This window comes from Spermophilus citellus (genome assembly GCF_964194105.1).
Source record: "Spermophilus citellus genome assembly, chromosome: 17".
Lineage (NCBI taxonomy): Eukaryota > Metazoa > Chordata > Mammalia > Rodentia > Sciuridae > Spermophilus > Spermophilus citellus.
The window spans coordinates 11,220,066-11,235,720 of record NC_138199.1 but is presented as its reverse complement, the minus strand read 5'-3'; positions in this window follow the sequence as shown (position 1 = coordinate 11,235,720).

Here is a 15,655-nt window from a genome sequence, read left to right as displayed (position 1 = left end):
CCCGCCCCGCCCCCGGTGCCCCGCCCCGCCCCCGGTGCCCCGCCCCGCCCCCGGTGCCCCGCCCCGCCCCCGGTGCCCCGCCCCGGGCTCAGTCCTCGGGCGCCGGGCGGGGCTGTTGATTGACACGCGCCTAGAGAAGGAGCGCGGCCCCTGCCCGGACCTGCTGTCCGGTCCAGCCCTTCTCAAACGTGTGGAGGCATCCTGTCTCCATTTCACAGATGGGGAAAGTGAGTCCCAGAAGGCCTGGAGGACTTGCCAAGGTCGCGCCACTTGTGGCGAAAAGAAATCATATTTGAACCCATAGAGGTCCAACTCCCAAAGTCGTCTGGTTTCACTGAAGTGAAGGTTATTTTTCTCTCATTAAAAAAAAAAATTAAAATTAAAAAAAAGGACAAAAAGATACAAAAAAAAGAGGCTCGTGTGCGTGTGTTTTCTGGTATTTATGCATTTTTTCTAAGTCCTGTAAGCATTATGGTAATTTCTAGAATGACGGCAGTTATATTAACATCTTATACGGCTCACATCTCTATGGCAGACAGGCTCATTTATCTTCATGAGCTTTTATTATAAGAGGTATTTACATATTATACATATTTACAATTCTCTCCCACCACCAAAACCAACAAAATTTCCAGCACAAGTTGCTCATGAATTTCTTATGAACGAAAGACACTGAAATATTCACTGTTCTCCCCTCACTTGTTTGAGTCTTTTTCTGTTTTGTAATTTGCCCTTCTGATTAGTTCTTCCTGGAGCTCATTTACACATCCATAGGGCTCATCATTTTTCGCCTTGTAAAGAGTCTTTATCTCTTCAAATCATGAGTTTGTGTGCCTCTCCTCTTTCCCTTTTAGTTAGATCTCTTAAAATTGTTTAGAAGGATTTTTTTTTTCTTTTTTTCTTTTCTGTTTCATCCCTTTCAAGAAATAATTTCAAGAGCATCATCTGCTGGGTGTCTGGCTTTGTGCTAGGCGCTGAGACAAAGGTGGATTTACAATGTGCTCTTCAGGAGGGGGAGCCTGGTGACTGGCTTAGTCAGTGGGCACGCACATTATCAGAGTGTGGTGGGGACAGCAGGGACCACCTCTGGAGTTCCACAGAACTATACGGCTAATTCCATCACCGATCAGCCCTGGGATTGGGGACAAGGCACACACATCCTCAGTGTCCTGTTTCTTACATGGATAAATAAAGGAGAGAGGGAGTGTAATGGGCTGAATTGAATCAGCTTTCCAAATTTATATGCAGAACTCTAATCCCCCCACCTCAGAATGTGGCTTTATATGGAAATAAGAAGCTTTAAAGAAATGATTAAGTTAAAATAAAATCACCAGAGTGCATCCTGCTCCAATGAACTAGTGTCCCCATAAGAAGAGGAGGGTGGGACCCAAACACTCACAGAGGAACAATATTAGGAAGACACTCAAGGCTCCAAAGAGCACCAAGGGGAGACAGGTTTCAGAGGAAACCAGTCCTGCCACATCTTGATCTTGGACTTCTAGCTTCCCCAGTTATTGGGGGGGGGGGGGCGGAATCTGTTGTTTAAGCTCTGAACCTATGGTACTTTGTTATGCTACCTCTTGCAAATTAATACAGGGAATAATTATAGACCTACAGAGAAAGAATGGTATAAAGGTGCATTTAGGCTTTTGTGTGCCACACACCATCTTGGAGCTATCCCAGATGATAGTGGGACTTTCCAGGTCACCATAGTGGGCACTGGTTGTTTTTTGTGTGTAGGGTTCATTCCTCTTCTAGGATCAGCATCGGCATCTTGGTTATTCCGGAGGACCCTGCTTCCCTGTGATGGTAATCGTGAAACATGGGGCTGACCCTGCTCCCTCCATTTCCGGATTTAGCAAGTGGCCCTAATTTGCCAGTTGGCCTATTCCATATTCCGGACGGCTGGGTTTCCAACTATAATCCAAATTGACCTGTACTGGACTTGGGTTTGCCAGATTAAACACAGGATGCCCAGTATTATAGTTTGAATGTGGACTGTACCCCCAAAGTCTCATGTGTTGAGGGCTTGGTTCCCAAAGCAACACTCTTCAGAGGTCAGCATTTGAGAAGTGACTGGATCATGAGGGGTCTGATCTTACCAATGGATTAACCCATCGATTGATTCACAATTAAATGAACTATTGGAATGGGGCCTGGTTAAAGCAATAAGTCACTGGGGGGTATGACCTCAAAGCATATATTTTGTCCCTGACCCATCCCTTGCTCTCTGTGTGTTTTCCAGCTGCTATGAGGTGAGCAGTCTGTTCTTCCAATTCCTCTCCACCTCATCACAGGCCCACAGCAATGGAACTAGCTAACTATGGTCTGAAACCTCAGAAATTGTGAACCGAAATAAATCTTTCCTCTTCTAAGTTGTTTTTCTCAGGTAAGTTGTTACAGTGATCAAAAGCTGCCACAACCAGTTAAATTTGAATTTCAAATCAATAAATGAATAATTTTTTTTTTTTTAGCATAAAGGTGTCCTAAATATTCACTACATCTGGTCACTCCAGCTGGACTGTTAAGGAGCAACTTTGTTTTTGTTGAATGTGTTGAGCTGGTACAAAGTGATCTTCACAGGAGACTCTGGATCCAACCGTGCTCAAAGCTGGAACTACTTTTCAACTCTTCAGTTTTGTGGGTTGACAAAGTCCCTTCTTTATACAAGTCCCTGTGAAATGGGGAGGGGGGGGTGTCATTTGTAACATAAAAATGATGACTCGTCAAGTCAGTGTTCCATGCTTGAAATCCTCCAAAACTTCATACTATAGGTTCGTCCAGACTTTGCACAGTTAGGGAAGAGATAAGAAGGCTCAGTCTGAGAAGTGATGAGAAATAAGTTTAAATGACTCGGTCTCAATTGCTCTTCTCAAGGAGGACTTCTGTTTTCTTTGTTAAAGACAATGTAACAGGACTGCAGAAATGATGGAGTTTTGCAAGAAAAAAAGGGCCCTTCCAATCCAGCTGGGTACAGCGGTACACACTGGAATCCTAGTGATTTTGGAGGCTGAGGCAGGAGGATTGCAGGTTCAAGGTCAGCCTCAGCAATTTAGCAAGACCCTGTCTCAAAATAAAAAAAAATTAAAAGTTGTAGCTCAGTGGTAGAGCATCCCTGCCTTCAATCTTCAGCAGGGGGCAGGAGATGGGAGTGCGTCCCCTCTGAAGAAAGGGTAAAACAAAGCACCCTTTGTCCTGCTGAGCACTCCCTGGTTGCAAGGTCGGTGACCGCATCATGAAAGCAATCAGAGCCATGTGCAAGGCATGGTAACCTTGCTTATCTGTCAGAATCCCACAGTAATTGAGCAGCTAGTGGACTTCTGTCCTCCAAGAGGTTGGAAAAAGGGGTGTGCTTGCTTGTTTTCTGTGAATGGGGTTATAATTCAATACTGAGAGAAGGAGCATGTCTGTTGGGAAGGTCACATAAAGACAGAGATGGCCTCCCAGGGATGTGGGTGGGGACTGGGGAAGAGCTGATAGTTGTATAAACACATGTAAAAGAAGAATTTCAACAGAGAGGATTGGTGGGCTGTAGAAGCCCAAAGGCATATCCCTGTGGAAGGCAAGTGCAGGCCAAGTCCATCCCCACGAAGGCCAGAGGGTGTCTGGCTCCATCGGACCTGGACACAGTTTTCCTTGGTCAGACCGACCTCATGGGACTGATATAAGCAGAGAGACACTTCACAAGCTCTGCCCCTTCATGACTGTAATTCTAGAATATTCCACAGAATGTAGCTTCCTACATTCAGCTCTTCTGAAAAGAGTGGAGACAGCACTGACCTGCTGGTCCAACACCGGCCAACAAACTGCGTATTTCTCAGGGTGTATTGACGGAATGTTATTGCCTGCACCACAGGCTCAAGGAGCCAGCGGTATTTCTAAGTGTGTATTGACAGAAGGCCTTTCTCTTCTGTAGCCTTGTTTACCTCATAGCTGCATCCATTATCCTCCCTGCCAGAAGTTGTCAGTCACTCTGGAATGTGGTGCTAGGTAGGCAAAGTCTGAAGCAGGGTATCAGAGTGTGGGTACTGGTGACACTTGGGAAGCAGGGATGACAGGGATCGGGAATCCTTGCCTGTGCCCAATATGTCCTCTGTTCATCACACCAGGTCCTGTTCTCTCCAGCCGGCTGATCCCAGAAGAAGAAAACATTGGGGGAGGGAAGGTTTTGGAATAGGACCGTGAAGGGGGCTACTCAGGGCCGAAATCAGACACACACCTCACCACCCCAAGGACTGATGTGCTTCTGCAAAACTCATCTGGTCTCAGGCTCTACTTTTAGCAGAATTTACACTCACTCATATTGATTGACAATGAAGGACACCTGTCTCGTTCTTCAAATGTCCTCTTACACCAGTGGACAGGGAATCCAGTTCAGCGCCCCCTCTGCAGGGTACATATTCATCCTATACTTGTCACTGGTGTGAAGCACTCCCTGGGCCTCGTAGCTCCTCCAACCACTGGATATTCAGGACCTCCCGTGCATCAGGTGCTATGCTGATCAATGAAGATGGTTCCCCGAGAAAAGGAGATACAGTTTTGCCCTTGTGGCACCTACAGACTAAGCACTCATGACACAAAGAAGCAAGCAATCACAGCAGGCGATGGTGGTGAGTAGAGGGAAAGGGTGGGCTTCGACCCAGGCATCTGACCTCCTAAGAAGGTGACGTTCAGTTGTGCCCTGAAAGGTGCGTTGGTGAAGGTAGGTGAGGACCACGTGGACCAGTGCCCAAGGCAGAGAGAAGCGTGTGTGAGAAAGCCCCAGGTCCTGAAGATCCCTGGGGCTGGGCAGTGAGCGAGGGCTGCATTCGGAGAAGGATGTTGGACAGGTGCAGGTGAGGAGTTGGATCTTGTCCTGAGTATACTGAAGAGCGGGGATGATGGAAGGCATGCTTTGATGGCAGTGTGAAGGAACCACTGTGGGGACCCTTGAGGAGAAGCAGGGATTGGCCATCCGTCTCTTGGCCAGGTAAGAGATGATGCTGGTTGAGTAGCAGTGATCCTGGAGAGAAGGAAGCTCAGATGAGCAACACGGAGGAGATAAACCCAAAAGGATCACGTGTAAAAACAGGTCCAGTCTTGGGTAACAAAATGAAGTTTTTGAGCCAGGCCTGGTGGTGCTCACCTGTAATCCCAGAGACTCAGGAGGCTGAGGGAGGAGGATCACAAGTTTGAGGCCAGCTTCAGGAACTTAAAAAGTTCTTGTTTCAAATAAATAAATAAATAAAAAGGCTAGGGATGTGGCTCTGTGGTTAAGTGGTTCAATCCTCAGTAACAAAAATCAAAACAGTTATTTCTTCTGGCTTTTTGAGATACACAGACAAGAACACTATATTCACTCTAGTGTGCAATGACACACTAGAACTTCTTACTCCTACTTAAATACAACTGATCAGCCTTTACGTGCACTGATCAGCCTTTCCACATCCCTCCTGAACTCCCTCCTCTGTTAGAATGGCTTTTAAATACGTAAGTGGAGCCTGAATTCAGACTCTCCAAACCTACGAAGAGGACTCTTATGGGTTGATGAAAGTGGTACATAGAGCAGACCTTCTCTCCCATGAGAATGAAGCATTTCTCTAAACCACTGCTTTCCTTCCATGACCTGGAGAGAATTTGGGGGTCATCTATAGACCAGAGTCTCAATTTTGCCAATATTGGGGGGTGATACCTCAGAGTCTGCTTTGGTATCATTTTTCTTACCCTTCAGCTATTTTAAATACCAGGATCATTATTCACCCATGCCATTTTTTTAAATGAAAAAATACAGTTAAATGAAACTATATTTGCAGGTAGGAAAAAACGTTAAGCCACCTAAGCCTCCACCTCCTCTCCAGTCTTGACTTTCTGGTTTAGGGCCGGGCTGTTGGAATCACATGTATCCACAAGATGGCACACGTCTGCTGCGGATGGAGCCCTGTGGGTGGGGAAGCAAGGAGGAGGAAATGGCGGGCTTCTGCTTTTCCCTGGCTCTCCCAGTTTTTGTGATGCAGACTTTCCGGGTGGATATGAAGTTGTTATCAGCCCGAGGTGAAGAAGTACAAATAGAACTTTGTACCAGGATTTTTTTTTTTTTTAATTTAACGTTCAGAGACAGGTATTGCAAAGAACAAGCTAAGCTTTGCTGTGGTGTTAGCAGAACTTAAAACTTGTTTGCAGTCCCAAGATTCCAGGACAATTAGATATGCCTGCGAAGAGCAATCACTTCCTCTAATATAAAAGTATATATGATAATAGCTGTCAATTGTTGAGTGTGTACTATAAGCCGGCTACTGCCCTTTATCTCTTGGACATCCTAAAGCTACCACGATTTCTACATTTCTAAATCTCAATTCCTGCTTTTCCTCTTATCTGACAAAAACTTGGTTCCTCTAGTCTCCCGCTTTCCATGAATGGCTGGAATACCTATAAAAGTGCTTTTCTCATTAGTTGCTTAGGGTTGCTTTAGCAAATTAGCACAAATTAGCTGGCTTAAAAGTAGAGAAATTCATTCACAGTTCTGGGGTCCAGAATTCCAAGGTCAAGGTGTCAGCAGGACTCCCCTCCTTCCAAAGGCTTTGAATCCTCTCTTGCTCTTTTCAGATTCCGGTGGCTCCTTGGGGCCACACCACTCCAACCATCCTGTCTTCACTTTGCCTTTTCTGAGTCCTGGAGACTTGTCCTCCTCTGATTTTTATAAGGAGACTCATCATTGGATTTAGACCTACCCACATAATCCAGGATGATCCCATCTCTCGATCCTCAGTTGAATTACATTTTAAAGACCTTTTTTTACAAATAAGGTCATGTTCACAGGTTTCAGGGATTAGGAAACAGGCGTATCTTTTGGGGGACTACTATTTGATCTACTATGCTTATTGTAGAAAGCTAGAAGCTACCCTTGACACCTTTTCCTTCCCACCAGGCCCCAGACAACCCATCTTTGATTTTGATACACCCTGTGGCTCAATGCACACGCCCCCCCCCCCCCATGTCTTTACTGCCAGCAGTTAGTCCAAGCCACCATCATGACTCCTAGACTGCAGAATCCCCCTGTTTCCCCAGCATCCTTGTTACGGGTTGAATTGTGCAGTCGAGGGAGGGGAGCAGGGGGATTCATATGTTGAATATTCAGAGACAGGACTTTTTAGGAGATAACAAAATGTTGTCGGGACAGTCGAGGCAAGGCACCGAACATAGCAGGAAACAGTTTTATTTGGCTGCAGCCAGGTTCAGAGGGCACAGTTTTTGCTGTGATCCATCAATCCCCCTGAACCCCGATTTCAGGGAGTTTCAGAGTTTTATACCCAGCATGTCAGGGGAGGGGCTCAGAAGTTCATGGTCTGCAGAAGTTCACATAAAAGCAGCTTCTTCTTTCACTGTTCTGGGCAAGTTAACCCTTCAAGGACAACACCTGAGAAGGGGAGAGCTTCTTCTCCCCTTTCTTTCCTCCCCCTGCCAGCTGTTACCATGGAGCCCAGTTGGTAACTTCTCTTATCTTAGAAATGTAGACATTTCTGTGAAGCCCAAGCTCAAGGCCAGAGGCCTTGTTTGCACATGTCTACCAACTACTATACTGGATACATAATTTTGGAAAAGTAGTCAGGGGGTGTCCAGTACCTGGAGTGCTCATTTCTTCCCAGCCAGTGGCCAAGTAAAATGGGACAACACGAAAATAGGAAGTTTACCTACATTGAACTCTTTTGTAAAGACTCTTTTGCTGACAGTCCCCAAATCGGCCATGGTGAAGATTTCTGGAGAAGCCCAGTTAAGACTTTTCTGTGGAGAAAGGGGGTGCCACTTCATAAGGATAAGTGAGGTCAGTAAGTGTGGGACCTAATCAGAAAGCACAAGTGTCCTTAGGAGAAAAGGAAGAGATGTCAAAAATACCTTTCTCTTTCCTCCTGAGTATAAAGGAAAGACCCTATGAGGACTCTGAGGAGGAGGCAACCAGGAAGGGAGCCCTCACCAGACAACGCCTCTGACGGCACTTAAATCTTGAACTTCCGGCTTCTAGAACTATAAGTCTGTGGACTTTGTTATGGCAGCCTGAGCAGGCCATCCACATCCTGGCCTTCCCCCCACATTGAAGCCAGTGATACAAATAAGACAGACATCTCAGACTTCTGCTTCAAGCTAACCCTCCCTCCTTGTCTGCTTCCCTACCCCTTCCCTTATTCCTTTTCTTCCCCTTCCACCAACTGACCTGGGGCACAGCTCTAGGGATTTGGCAGCAATGGCACAGAAAACTGCCATTGGGCATTCCCATGAGCCTTCCTGGCTGCCCAGAGCTCCCAGGTTAAAGACCAACATTTTGAACACAGTCCCCAAAGTCCTGCCTGGTTGGAGCACTGACTGGCCTGGTCAGCTGCACCCCTTTCCTGCTCACCTCTTTCCCTGCTCTTCACAGGTACCCACACCTGGCCCTCAGGTTAGCTGCAGTACTGCCTCCTACAGAGAGCTCTTGGTCACTGGGTCCTTCTCCCCACCACCTCCTTAACTCCCCCTCATCTTCTGAGCTCAGCCTCCTTGAGCAACCCCGTCACACACCCTTAGCATCTGTCACATCTCCCTTTTGCTGATCACAATGGCGACTGAATAATGAATTGTGTAATTAGAAGTGGTTTGGCATCTGTGTAACTCACTGAAAACCCCGTGAGCACAATCTTTTTTTTTTTTTAGCTTCCGGTTGCTTTCCCAGGTTTGGCACAGTGAGAACATAGCAGTGCTATTTGTAAAGGAATGAGTACAGGGAATGAATGAACTACTCTGATCCTAGCTAGCATTTCACATCCTTTACTCTCTCTCTCTCTCTCTCTCTCTCTCTCTCTGTGTGTGTGTGTGTGTGTGTGTGTGTGTGTGTGTATAAAATTCCAAATGAATCAGCAGTACCATAAATTCTTATTTTGACACTTACCAAAATAGTCACCTGGAAAAAACCACTTTTTTTGTGACAAAGTACAGAAGGCTTAGTCTCATTTAAATCACTCAGAACTACAGGGAAAATACTATTTTTGACTGTGATAGACATTATATTCACAGCAGTTTTCCAGTCCTTAGGTCAGATTGTACGGTGCCATTGCTAGGTGGAAATCTCTAGATATTTTTTTAATGTATTCATTTATTTTAATTAGGTGTATATGACAGCAGATTGCATTTTAATTCATTGTACACAATTGCAGCACAACTTTTCATTTCTTGGGTTGTACATGATGTAGCATCACACCATATGCGCAGTCATATGTGTACCTAGGGTAATGATGTCCATCTCATTCCACCATCTTTCCTGCCCCCCCTCCCCCTCTGCCCTCCCCTTTGCCCAATCAAAGTTCTTCCATATTTCCCATTTCCCCCTCCCATTATGGATCAGCATTGACTTATCAGAGAGAATATTCAGCATTTGGTTTTTTGGGATTGGCTTGCTTCGCTTAGCATGATACTCTCCAACTCCATCCATTTACCTGCAAATGCCATAATTTATTCTTTTTAAATGCTGAGTAATATTCCATTGTGTATATATACCCTAATTTCTTTATTGGTTCATCTATTGAAGGGCATCTAGGTTGGATCCACAGTTTAGCTATTGTGAATTGAGCTGCTGTAAACATTGATGTGATTGCATCACTGTAGTATGCTGATTTTAAGTCTTTTGGGTAGAGAATAGACCAAGTAGTCAGATGGCTGGGTCAAATGGTGGTTCCATTCCAAGTTTTCTAAGGAATATCCATACTGCTTTCCAGATTGTCTACACCAATTTGCAGTCCCAATTTGCATGTATGAGAGGGACTTTTCCCCCACATCCTCACCAATACTTATTGTTGTTGTATTTTGATAACTGCCATTCTGACTCATGTGAGACATAATCCTAGAGTAGTTTTGATTTGCATTTCTCCAATTACTAGAGATGTTGAACATTTTTTTCATATATTTGTTGATTGATTGTATATCTTCTTCTGAGAAGTGTCTGTTCAGCTCCTTAGCCCATTTATTGTCTGGGTTATTTATTTATTTATTTGGTGTTAAGTTTTTGGAGTTCTTTATATATCCTGGAGTTCTTTATATATTCTTTATATATATCTGATGTGCTTATTGCAAAAATTTGCTCCCCAAGTGTAGGCTCTCTCTTCACCTCATTGATTATTTTGCTTAAAAGAAGCTTTGTAGTTTGAGTCCATCCCATTTATTAATGCTTGATTTTATTTCTTGAGCTTTAGGAGTCTTGTTAAGGAAGTCAGGGCCTAATCCGACATGATGAGGATTTGGGTGTACTTTTTCCTCTGTTAGCCACAGGGTCTCTGGTCTAATTTCTAGGTCCTTGATCCACTTTGTGTTGAGTTTTGTGCATGAGAGAGATAGAGTTTTAGTTTCATTTTGCTGCATGTGGATTTCCAGTTTTCCCAGCAACATTTGTTAAAGAGGCTATCTTTTCTCCAATGCATGTTTTTGGCTCCTTGTCTAGTATGAGATAAGTGTATTTATGTGGATTTGTCTCTGTGTCTTCTGTTCTATACCATTGGTTTACTATTTTGGTGACAATACCATGCTGTTTTTGTTACTATATATTTGTAGTATAGTTTAAGGCCTGCAGTGTGATGCCTCCTGCTTCACTCTTCTTGCTAAGGATTGCTTTGGCTATTCTGGGTCTCTTATTTTTCCAAATGAATTTCATGATTTATTTTTCTAGTTCTAAGGAATGATGTTGGGATTTCAATTGGAATTGTATTGAATCTGTATAATGCTTTGGGTAGTATGTCCATTTGGACAATATTAATTTTGCCTATCCAAGAACAAGGGAGATTTTTCCATCTTTTAAGGTCTTCTTCTATTTCTTTCCTTAGTGTTCTGTAGTTTTCATTGTAGAGGTCTTTCACCTCTTTTGTTAAGTTGATTCCCAAATATTTTATTTTATTTTGAGGCTATTGTGAATGGGGTAGTTTTCCTAATTTCTCTTTCAGAGGATTCATCACTGATGTATAGAAACACATTTGATTTATGGGTCTGCAGGTATTTTTATTCCCAAGTGATAGATGTAAAAAGTGCATTGGTGAGGTACCTGGCCCCCAGGTCACTCAGTGAGTAACAGGGTGAAACTGGAATAGAAATCCAGAGCTTTCTGATTTCAAAGACAAGGCTCCTATCAGCCATGACTCAGATCCCAGTTTGCTTTAGATGATGAGAGAATTCTTAACAGATCCCAGTTTGCTTTAGATGATGAGAGAATTCTTAACAGAAAGTCAGAAGCATATCTTATCTAGAAATTCGTTAACAAATAATAATTTTCTTTATGAAATAATCATTGCAATCAACAAGAGAATGGCTAAACTATGATATATTCATACAGTGGAATACTGCTAGCATCAAAAGGAAATGAGCTACTAATAACACACAATTATAGTCATGAATTGCAATAACATTATCCTGACCTAGAGAAGCCAGACTTGAAATAGTACATGTATGATTCTATTGGTGTGAAATTCTAGAATAGGCAAAGCCATGTGGGGGAAATGCATCAGATCAGTGGTTGCCACTGGAGTGGAGTGGGACTGACTGGGACGGAGCACGAGGGAGTGTTCCAGGTGACAGTGTTGTTCTGTTTCTTGAAGGAGGTGTCAGTTATCTACCTGTGTGTGTATTTGCTCACACTCAGCATCTGCATGCATGAGATTTGTTAATTTCTCTGTTTGCATAGTTTATCACAAAAAAATAAGCCCTTAAAAAACAACCCTGAAATCTAGTTAATGATCCACAGGCTGAAGTGTTTAGGGGTGACGTGTTCTGAAGTCTGTGGATTAAAAATAAGATGACTGATGGTGCTCAGAGGGAGGAATGGGCGGACAGATGTGTGACAGATTGAGGAGTTCCTGTAGACTCAAGGGGGCAGGGGGCAATAGGTGTCCACTGCACAATACTTTCCAATTTTTCTCTATGTCTAGAAATTTCCATAATAAAATATGGAGAAAAAATGAAACATATCAAGCTGAAACATATATTTAAAAACTCGCCAACATTCATTGTGATCAATAAGCCAATCTAAAGGTACATGGATAGGAAATTACTTACTGTTGTTTTACATTATAATAAGTCCCCCTTATCTATGGAGGATATGTCCCAAGACCCCCAGTGGAAGCCTGAAACCACAGATAGGACCAAACCCTATAAATACTGTTTTCCCCTACGTATAATTCTCTAAGATGAAGTTGGATTTATAACATATGCACAGCAAGAGAGTAACAAACAGCAACTAATAATAAAATAGTGCAGGAATAACAATATACTGTAATAAAAGTATAAAGTAAAAATAAAATAATACAAATGTGCTCAAAATATATATTAATATTTTCAGACTGTGGTTCATTATGGTTGCTTGAAACTATAGGAAGCAAAACACAGATGGGTGGGGGTGAGGGGTGGTAGCTAACTGTAGTTTAAAGGAGCTGATGATCAGAGAGGACACAGAGAAGGGGCAGAGTATGGGAACCAGGTGGGACTGACTCTTGGCAGGTTCTGAAAGAAGAGGCTGCTGGTGAGATCCCCTCCAGGTCAGAGAATTTACAGAATATGGGACAGTTGAGGGCAGACACTTGCTTCCTCTGGCTTTACTGGCAGCACAGTTGACTCTCAAAATTTGTTCCTCCTATGATCCAGTTAGAGAGCTATTTTTTTTAAAAGGGGAGTGGGTGGGTCATTGGGGATTAACCCAGAGTGCTTTACCACTGAGCTATGTCCCAGCTGTTTTATTTTATTATTTTGAGAAAGAGTCTCACTAAGTTGCCCAGACAGAACTTTAACTTGTAATCTTCTCAGCCTCCTGAGTGGCTGGGATTACAGGTGTGCACCACCACACCTGGTGAAATCATCTGCTGGTTGACACTTCCCAGTGGGCAGGAACATCAGGCCCTGCCCGCCAGGCCAGGGTGTGGTGGCTGTAATGGTAGACACGTGCATTCTAATCTGGTCCCCAACACTGACTGGTGATGTGGCTCTGGGCATGTTCCTGAACCTTTCCTGGCACCAGGTGCCTTATCTGTAAAATAGAGACAATAATATTTAGCCAGCAGGGTTGATATCAGGATTACAAATTATGACTGTATTAAAATCAGCTGTGCCTTATCAAATCCAAGCTCATACCTCAGTCTGCCATTGATGCATTTACCAGTGGGGTTGGACATAAATGATCAGGCCCTCTACTTTGAAATACAGACAGCCTTCTGCATCCAAGGGTTCCACATCTGTGCATTCAACCAACCATAAATTAGAAATACTTGAAAAATAAAATCATGTCTGTACCAGATGAATGTGTCCGGACTTTTTCTTTTCTAAACAATACAGTACAACAACTATTGTTCCTTTTAGGTATCCATGACAGTAGAATGTATTTTGACATATTGTATGTGCATAGAGTATGATTTATTCTAATTAGGATCCCATTCTTGTGTTGTACATCATGTGGAGTTACGCTGATGGTGTGTTCATAAATGGACATAGGAAATGATGTCTGATTCATTCTACTGTCTTTCCTATTCCCATTTCCCCTTCTTTCCCTTCATTACCCTTTGTCCAATTCAGTGAACTTCTATTCTTTCCATCCTTACCCTCCCTTGTTTGGGGTTAGCATCCATATATCAGAGAAAACATTCACATAGCATTTACATAGCATTACGAATTATAAGTAACCTAGAGAAGATTTAAAGTATATGGGCGTGTGTGTAGGTTATGTTAACACTATGTTATTTCATTTCATTTTATGGTACCGGGGATTGAACTCAGGGGCACTCGACCACTGAGCCACATCCCCAGCCCTATTTTGTGTTTTATTTAGAGATGGAGTCTCACTGAGTTGCTTAGCACCTTAGTTTTTTGCTGAGGCTGGCTTTGAACTCACCATCCTCCTGCCTCAGCCTCCCAAACCGCTGGGATTACAGGTGTGCACCACCATGCCTGGTCACTTTGTCATTTTAAATAAAGGACTTGAGCATCTGCAGGATTAACAATGTACTGTAATAAAAGTGATGCAAATGTGCTCAAAACATATATTAATATTTTCAGACTGTGGTTCAGTATCCACAGTGGTTCTTAGAACAAATCCCACGTGGAAACTGAGGGACAGCTGTACTTGCTTCTCTTGGCCGTGGGGCCCCCACTCTCCCTTAAGCCTTTCCTGATCTGCCTGACTGTTCAGCTTCTTTTTCTGAATTTTTACTTCCCAGTCACTCTCTTGGCTCTCTGTACCTCCTACCCCTAAGTGATTGATTGCATGTTAACCTGTCCAAAGCCCAATTCTTGTTCCTTCCCCAACCACATCCACTTTAATAAGTCTTCTTGGGTTCATAAATGGCACCACACAGACCCAAGTTACCCTGAAGGGGGTGACTTTTGTGATCTTTTTCACAGACCAGATCCTGAAAATCAGGGAGATATGGATAATTCCTCCTAACCATAAAATCTGTAAGAATTTATGATTAGGCAGGACACAGTGGCACTTGCCTGTAATCCCAGCTGCTTGGGAGGCTGAGGCAGGAGAATCGCTAGTTCAAAGCCAGCCTCAGCAATGTAGTGAGGCCCTGTCTCAAAACAAAACAAACAAAAGTTTGGGGATGTGGCTAAACATCCCTGAGTCCAATCCCTGGTTTAAAAAGAAAAAAAGAAAGAAACAAAGAAACAAAGAAAGAAAGAATTTTTTGTTAAGAATCCTATTAGAACTGGTCAGCATGGGCCAAAATGACCTATAGTGGTCATGGGAGCCCAAACTTGAAAATCTGATGTCATCCTCCCGTCAGTCAAACTTCTAATTAGATCTTAATTGAAACCTCTTCATACAGACTTTATGGTTAGAAGGAATTATCCTTATCTCCCTGAGTTCTGGGTTCTGGTCTGTGAAAGAAACACAGAAGTCCCCCTTCAGGGTAATTTGGGTTCCTCTTTTTGGAATTATTTTATAGTGGCACCCCCTTTCTCCACAGAAAGGTCTTAACTGGGCTTCTCCAGTAATGTTCACCATGGCTGATTTTAGGACTGTCAGCAAAAGAGTCTCTACCAAAGAGTACTATGTAGATAAACCTCCAATTTTCATGTTGCCCTGTTTTACTTGGCCACTGGCAGGGAACAAATCAGCACTCCAAGTGCTGGACACCCCCTTTACTAGTTTTTCACAAACGTATCCAGTGTAGTAGTTTGTAGAAATGTGTAAAAAAGGCCTCTGGCCTTGAGCTGGGCTTCACAGAGATGTCTATATATATATATTTTTTAAAGAGAGAGTGAGAGAGAGAGAATTTTTTAATATTTATTTTTTAGTTTTCGGCGGACACAACATCTTTGTTTGTATGTGGTGCTGAGGATCGAACCCGGGCCGCACGTATGCCAGGCGAGCGTGCTACCGCTTGAGCCACATCCCCAGCCCATGTCTATATTTTTAAGATAAGAGAAGTTACCAGTTGGGCTCCATGGTAAGAGCTGACAGGGGGAGGAAAGAAAGGGGAGAAGAAGCTCTCCCCTACTCAGTTGTTATCCTTCAAGGGTTAACTTGCCCAGAACAGTGAAAGAAAAAGCTGCTTTTATGTAAACTTCTGCAGACTGTGAACTTCTGAGCCCCTCCCCTGACATGCTGGGTATAAAATTCTGAAACTACCTGAACTTGGGGTTCAGAGGATTGATTGATTACAGCAAAAGCTGTGCCCTC